We start from the raw sequence: 7,548 nt of genomic DNA, 5'->3' as shown, positions 1-7,548 counted from the left end.
TAGATGAAAACATTGGGGATCATCAGTGTGGTTTTAGACATAATATTTCGTCTATTGATCAGAATTTTTGTATTTGATAGATATTGGAGAAAAAATGGGAGTATAAGGTACAGTCCATCAGTTATTCATAGCTTTCAAAAAGGCATATGACTCGCTTAGGAGAGAAGTATTATATGATAATCTTATTCAATTTGGTATTCCCAAGAAACTAGTTCGATTAATTAAAATGTGTCTCAGTGAAACGTACAGGAGAGTTCGTATAACTTAGGCCAGTTTCTATCAGATGCTTTTCCAATTCACTGCGGGCTAAAGCAAGGAGATGCACTATCACCTTTACTTTTCAACTTCGGTCTTGAATATGCCATTAGGGAAGTTCAGGGTAACAGGCAAGGTTTGGAATTGAACGGGTTACATCAGCTTCTTGTCTATGTGGATGACGTGAATATGTTAGGAGAAAATCCACAAATAATTTGGGAAAACACGGAAATTTTACTTGAAGCAAGTAAAGCGCTAGGTTTGGAAGTAATTCCCGAAAAGTCAAAGTATATGATTATGTCTCGTGACGAGAATATTGTACCAAATGTAAGTATAAAAATTGGGGATTTATGCTTCGAAGAGGTGGGAAAATTCAAATATCTTTGAGCAGCAGTATCAAATATAAATGACACTCGGGAGGAATTTAAACGCAGAATAAATATGGGAAATGCGTGTTATTATTCGGTTGAGAAGCTTTTGTCATCTAGTCTGCTGTCAAAAAATCTGAAAGTTAGAATTTATAAAACAGTTATATTACAGGTTGTTCTGTATGGTTGTGAAACTTGGACTCTTACTTAGAGGGAGGAACAGAGATTAAGAGTGTTTGAGAGTAAAGTTCTTAGGAAAATATTTGGGGCTAAGAAGGATGAAGTTACAGGAGAATGGAGAAAGTTACACAACGCAGAACTTCACGCATTGTATTCTTCATCTGACATAATTAGGAACATTAAATCCAGACGTTTGAGATGGGCAGGGCATGTAGCACGTATGGGCGAATCCAGAAATGCATATAGAGTGTTAGCTGGGAGGCCGGAGGGAAGAAGACCTTTGGGGAGGCCGAGACGTAGATGGGAGGATAATATTAAAATGGATTTGAGGGAGCTGGAATATGATGATAGAGAGTGGATTATTCTTGCACAGGATAGGGACCGATGGCTGGCTTATTTGAGGGCGGCAATGAACCTTCATGTTCCTTAAAAGCCATTTGTAAGTAAGTAAGTATCAGTCATGTAAGTAGTGACAGAACGGTAATGTTGACCCGAAGGGCCAGCAGAAACAGACGGTTGAACGACAATAATTCATATCACATCACATCATATAATATATATCATATCGTATTTTAACGTATCGTATGATGTCGTATAAATCATTGCTCTGCATAAGGAGCTACATTGATTGTTCGTATGTTGAAGATCAGAACTTAAAATTTTGCCCAGATCTCTTTCATCATATCATGCGTCATGTTAATATTATATATAACCAGGTGCAGCATCGTAATTTGCATTCCACCAGTTTCTACAATGCAGTAAATTTATTCCTTGAGGCAATCATGAAAAAATGAAACAAACTTCCTTTTGTTACATCAACAAGGAGAAACCCCTCTCATGAAGAAGTATCTCAAAATCTTGTCTCTGCGAAAGAGGTGTGTGATATCATTTCTTTTCAGGTAAAGGAGAGACGGTTTCAAGAAGCATTTGTCGGCAGCAAAATTGTTAAATAGCCCTCTTTTTAAAGGCAATGTATATTACATACAATTTTCTTCAGCTGGACTTGATGAAAGCATTGTTACTCGTGTAAAGAACGTCTGAAAACTGAACTATCTGTTTTGTGCGAGAGTCAAGACTTCCGTAATATTTCTAGAATTATGAAAATGTAGGAAATCATGTGGGATACAGGAATCGGCGATTCCTGCACACGAGTGTTCACTCTCCTCAAAACAATTCTTACTACTCTCATGACTACTGCTCAGCCTGAGAGGTGTTTTTATACGTTGAAAAGAGTGAAGACTCTTCTAATAAGTACATTGCCGCATGACCGTCTTGCTGCTTTAGCAATGTTAAGCATAGAAAAACTGATAACTGAAAATATTGTTAATTTCAATTATAAATTGATTAATAAATTTTCTAGCTGCAAAGAAAGAGGGCTATCTTGTTCTTTTATGTGATCAGCACTATTCACATTGCGAGCGACCAATTCATTCCTTATGTTTATTTGTTTTTGAAGAATTCACCTATAACCTATTCCTTCAGCCAAAAGTACATAAGAGTAAGATCTAGGGCCCTTGGTGGTCAATGCACGGTCGATGAATCATTCGTGAAAGATATGTGAGATATACATTATGTGTCACCTGACGTTAACATTACGCTACTCTGTCAAAATGGAAGAACAAGACCATCTGTAGGGTAAAGTTGCCTAATGCCGTGATACCCCTAATTCCGTGATACGTTTTTCTCACTGAATATCACGCGATTGGGTATCTTGCTTGGAAGTTCGCCGATGTCTCAAAAGTAGGTAAAAGATGCACTCTTTCGAGTAAGATGTCTGGCGCTATGATCGAACAGCAAAGCTTTGACTGACATTCAGTTTAAAAAAATTATTAAGGCATTAGGAGTATCACGGCATTAGGCAACTTTACCCTACAGGTTAACTACACACAGCTGTTTCTCTACATCCATTTTGAACAGTGCTGCCCTCAGATCATGTCAGGGGAGACACAAGTACTATTCCGTTGTACATAATTATTCGTCTTTCCTGCGTTTCATTTGTAAGTTTATTGTGGGCAACGTTCAAACAGCTGTATTTCCATATCCACTGATAATTGGACTTGTGCTTATATGGATTTTTTAAACAGCATAGTCCATAATACCACACCTAAAGTATTTACTGTTTCTCCTGAAACACGCTGCCTCAGTTGATCAGACCAAAATAGTACAACTGACAATGACTCAGAATTTTATCTCGTTTCATATTTAATGCTCGGTTAAGTAAATGGCAAATACCAGGCTTGTTAAGTGACTCACTTTGTAGTGGTTATATAACTTCCTCTTCTCAATTGGTTTCGCTCCCGTAGCACCGAAGGCTTTGTTTACAAACATTTTCACATTGAATATTCAGAGTATTATTAATGTTTTTCTAACAAGAATTGAATAAAGTTATACTTCTTTGTATCCTTTCCCTTACAACAAAAGCGGTTGTAGGAAGAAATTCGAATGTTCTTTTTTAAATTAATGCTGTTACATTTGTTATGTATTTCAAAATATTGTCCTGAAATAGCTTCAAAACGTCTCTGAAGGTGTGTGTTTCCATTGGATAGATATTTAATATAGTTTAATACATTTCATTAAATGTACCTTTATCTTAGCTCGAATGGTTTCCTTATCGCATGTCTGGACGAAATGTGATGGCTCCTGAAAGTAAAGGGGCTAGATCCTGATACTACAAAAGTTTTCGATCACTTATCACAACTATGGATTTGTGGTTAAAACAGGTATTTCGTTTTGAATATCCTATCATATCATAATGCTAGAGAGAAAATATTTATTTTATTGATCTATTTAGTTTTTTCCGATGTGTTTGTACAGTTGTCGTGAACAGCGAAAATTTTCTAAGTCCACTTCGGGTCACGGTCACGGCGATGTTACACGATGCATGTCCTTGTAGAAACAGTTCCGGAACTATGGAATTATTCCATATCTGCGTCTCATAGACCAGCGGTAGAGTGCTCGCTTAATGATTCGAAGAGTGTGAGTTAGGACCTTGTTAAAGTTTTCATTTTATTTTTTTAATCGTTCTTTAGTGATATAAATAATACTCAAATTATATTTTGTATTCTGTTATCGTTCTTTAGCGTTACAAATAATATTCAAGTTAACATTTATATTCTGTTATCGTTCTTTATCGATATAAATAATATTCAAGTTATTTATATTTTGTTATTGTTCTTTCGCGATATAAATACTCTGATTTTATATGAGTAATTATTGTTATATAAAAAACCGTTTTTCTTTGTAAAGAAGGTTATTTTATTTTATATAATATCTTATATTAATTAAACAAACCGATATTTATCATTTATATTGTTATCGTCCTTTAGTGATAGTGTATAAATAATATTGAAGTTATTTATATTCCGTTATCGTTGTTAGCGATATAAATAATATTAAAGTTATCATTTATATTCTGTTATCGTTCTCTAGCGACATAAATAACATAAATTTAATACAAGGTTTGGAACAATACAGTTGCATAATACTGGTGTTATTTTTTTTTTATATTATTACATTATACTATCTTCAAACACAATAACATGAAAAGGAGTGACGAGGAATTGAAACTGAGACGTTTACATCTAAATTCCGACGTTCTTCCGACTGAACTACGAGGGCACAAGTAAAGAAACATTTGCGGAAAAATTGGCCCAATTCCCCTCCAAGATTTTCTGATGATTTGTAGAAGTTCGTCCAGGATGCGGGGGGGCAAAGGCTAATTGGGATTTCCCGGTATCTGATCAGGTCAAAAATCCTGACAGAACTAATATTTAACCATTGCGGTGAATTTCGGTGAAGTCCGGAGGGCCGAATTACTCAAATCCACTCTCTCACCGCCACGCTTGGGCCCCTGGGATCTATTAAGATTCGAAAGAGACAGTGGTGTGCGGAAAGCAATGGGAAGTTAACGCATTTATCCTTCCCAAGAAAAACTGCAAAGATGAGCACAGGAAGCTTTTAACAGAAAAATGAGCAACTTCTGAGGACCTCTGGAAAAAGAACTAAGGAAGAGACTAGTGAAGTGTTTTGTGTGGAGTGTGGCACTGTATGGGAAAAAAACGTGGACATTACGATGAAATGAAGAGGAACGAATAGAAGCATTTGAAATGTGGATGTGGAGAAAAATGGAACGTGTGAAGTGAACAGACAGAATAATAAATGAAGTTGTGTTGGAAAAAGTGGATGAAGAAAGAATGATGGTGAAACTGATTAGAAAGAGAAAAAGGAATTGGTTGGGTCACTGGTTGAGAAGAAACGCCTACTAAGGGATGCATTGGAAGGAATGGTGAACGGGAGAAGAGTTCGGGGCAGAAGAAGATATCAAATAATAGACGACATTAAGATATGTGGATTATGTGCGGAGACTAAGAGGAAGGTAGAAAATAGGAAAGATTGGAGAATGTTGGGTTTGCATTGAAAGACCTGCCCATGGGCAGAACACTTATGTATGTCCAGGATGCTTGAAATGTCGTGGCTGAGAACAGTCGCTATTTGAAAAGACTCTAGTCGATTCCATGCCCACTCGACTGCAAGATGTGATCGAGATGTGGGGAAGATAGACTAAATATATTGAATCGTGGCTTTTTGTTTTGTTTTTTGAACAATTAATTTTTTTTAATGCTCTAAGGCAGACGCCAGTAAGTTTGTTTTGTATATGACACGAAACAGTTTTTTTGAGAATAATTTTTTTCTTTTTATTTTCAGCCATAATGTCGTAATAAATAATGATAAAGTCATGACATAATACATTAATGAACCTGATGTTAACTAAAATAATCATAAAAGAGAAAGGAGCAATTATGTATATTTTGTATCTCTGTCTTAAAAACAAAACAAAAAAGAACATAAAAATACACTAGGTTGTATTCGAACGCAGGACCTCACTCATAACAGGCCCGAACGCTACCATTACGCTATTAAGTAACACAAAGAATATTTGAATTATAACTGTAGATATCAGGCAACGTGGTACAACAACATGTAACATAGCCTGTCTCCGAAATGTAGCGAAGATACCCGAAAGGAACTTTGCTTCTGGAGAGCGGCCACTTTTTCTTTTGACAACTGTACATATGCCAAATAGAAATAATCGGAACGAAATTGAAATACAAACTGCTGAGCCATTTATATCCGAACCCACACTTTCAGAAGTCGAAATTGTGATAGAAAATTTGAAAAAGCACAAATCTCAAGGTATCGATCAAATTCCAGCAGAATTAATACAAGAAGGTGAAAACGCATTACTCAGCGAACTTTATAAACTTGTACTTGCTATATGGGAAGAGGAAATTGTACCAAAACAAGGGAGGAGTCCATAATCCTACCTATATTTAAGAAGAGGGACAAGATTAACTGTGGTAGGAATATTACTTTTGTTGACGTCGTACAAAATTGTACGTAGAGAAATTATTGGGAATCATGAGTGCGGTTTTAGGCGTAATAGATCGACTATTGATCAGATTTTTTGTATTCGATAGATATTGGAGAAAAAAATGGGAGTATAAGGCTACAGTACATCAGATATTCATAGATTTAAAAAAGGCATATGACTCGCTTAGGATAGAAGTATTATATTATGATATTCTTATTGAATTTGGTATTCCCAAGAAACTAGTTCGATTAATTAAAATGTGTCTCAGTGAAACTTACAGCACGTCCGTATAGGCCTGTTTCTATCTGATGCTTTTCCAATTCACTGCGGGCTAAGGCAAGAAGATGTACTATCACATTTACTTTTTAACTTTGCTCTAGAATATACCATTAGAAAGTTCAGGATAACAGACAGGGTTTGGAATTGAACGGGTTACATCAGCTTCTTGTCTATGCGGATGACGTGAATATGTTAGGAGAAAATCCACAAACGGTTAGGGAAAACACGGGAATATTACTTGAAGGAAGTAAATCGATAGATTTCGAAGTAAATCCGGTAAAGACGAAGTGTATGATTATATCTCGTGACAAGAATATTATCCGAAATGGAAACATACAAATTGGAGATTTATCCTTGGAAGAGGTGGAAAAATTCAAATATCTTGGAGCAACAGTAACAAATATAAATGACACTCTGGAGGAAATTAAACGCAGAATAATTATGGGAAATGCTTGTTATTATTCGGTTGAGAAGCTTTTGTTATCGAGTCTGGTGTCAAAAAATCTGAAAATTATAATTTATAAAACATTTATATTACCGTTTGTTCTGTATGGCTGTGAAACGTGGACTCTCACTTTGGGAGAGGAACAGAAATTAAGCGTGTTTGAGAATAAAGTTCTTAGAAAAATATTAGGGGCTAAAAGAAATGAAGTTACAGGAGAATGGAGAAAGTTACACAACGCGGATCTGCACGCATTCTATTCTTCACCTGACATAATTAAGAACATTAAATCCAGACGTTTGAGATGGGCAGGACATGTAGCACGTATGGGCGAATCGAGAAATGCATATAGAGTGTTAGTTGGGAAACCGGAGGGAAAAAGAACTTTGGTGAGGCCGAGACGTAGATGGGAGGATAATATTAAAATGGATTTGAAGGAACTAGGATATGATGATAGAGAATGGATTAATCTTGCACAGGATAGAGACTGATAGCGGGCTTATGTGAGGGCGGCAAACTACGGGTTCCTTAAAAGTCATTTGTAAGTAAGTTATGTTTTGTAGTAAACAAATTATGACGAGTATCTGGAAAAGAGAGATGTCACAGGATCGCCATCAACTGATATATAATTATGTAAATTGTATATATTTTGA

The sequence above is a fragment of the Periplaneta americana genome, chromosome 16 (genome assembly GCF_040183065.1).
Source record: "Periplaneta americana isolate PAMFEO1 chromosome 16, P.americana_PAMFEO1_priV1, whole genome shotgun sequence".
Classification (NCBI taxonomy): domain Eukaryota; kingdom Metazoa; phylum Arthropoda; class Insecta; order Blattodea; family Blattidae; genus Periplaneta; species Periplaneta americana.
This window is presented reverse-complemented; position numbering follows the sequence as displayed.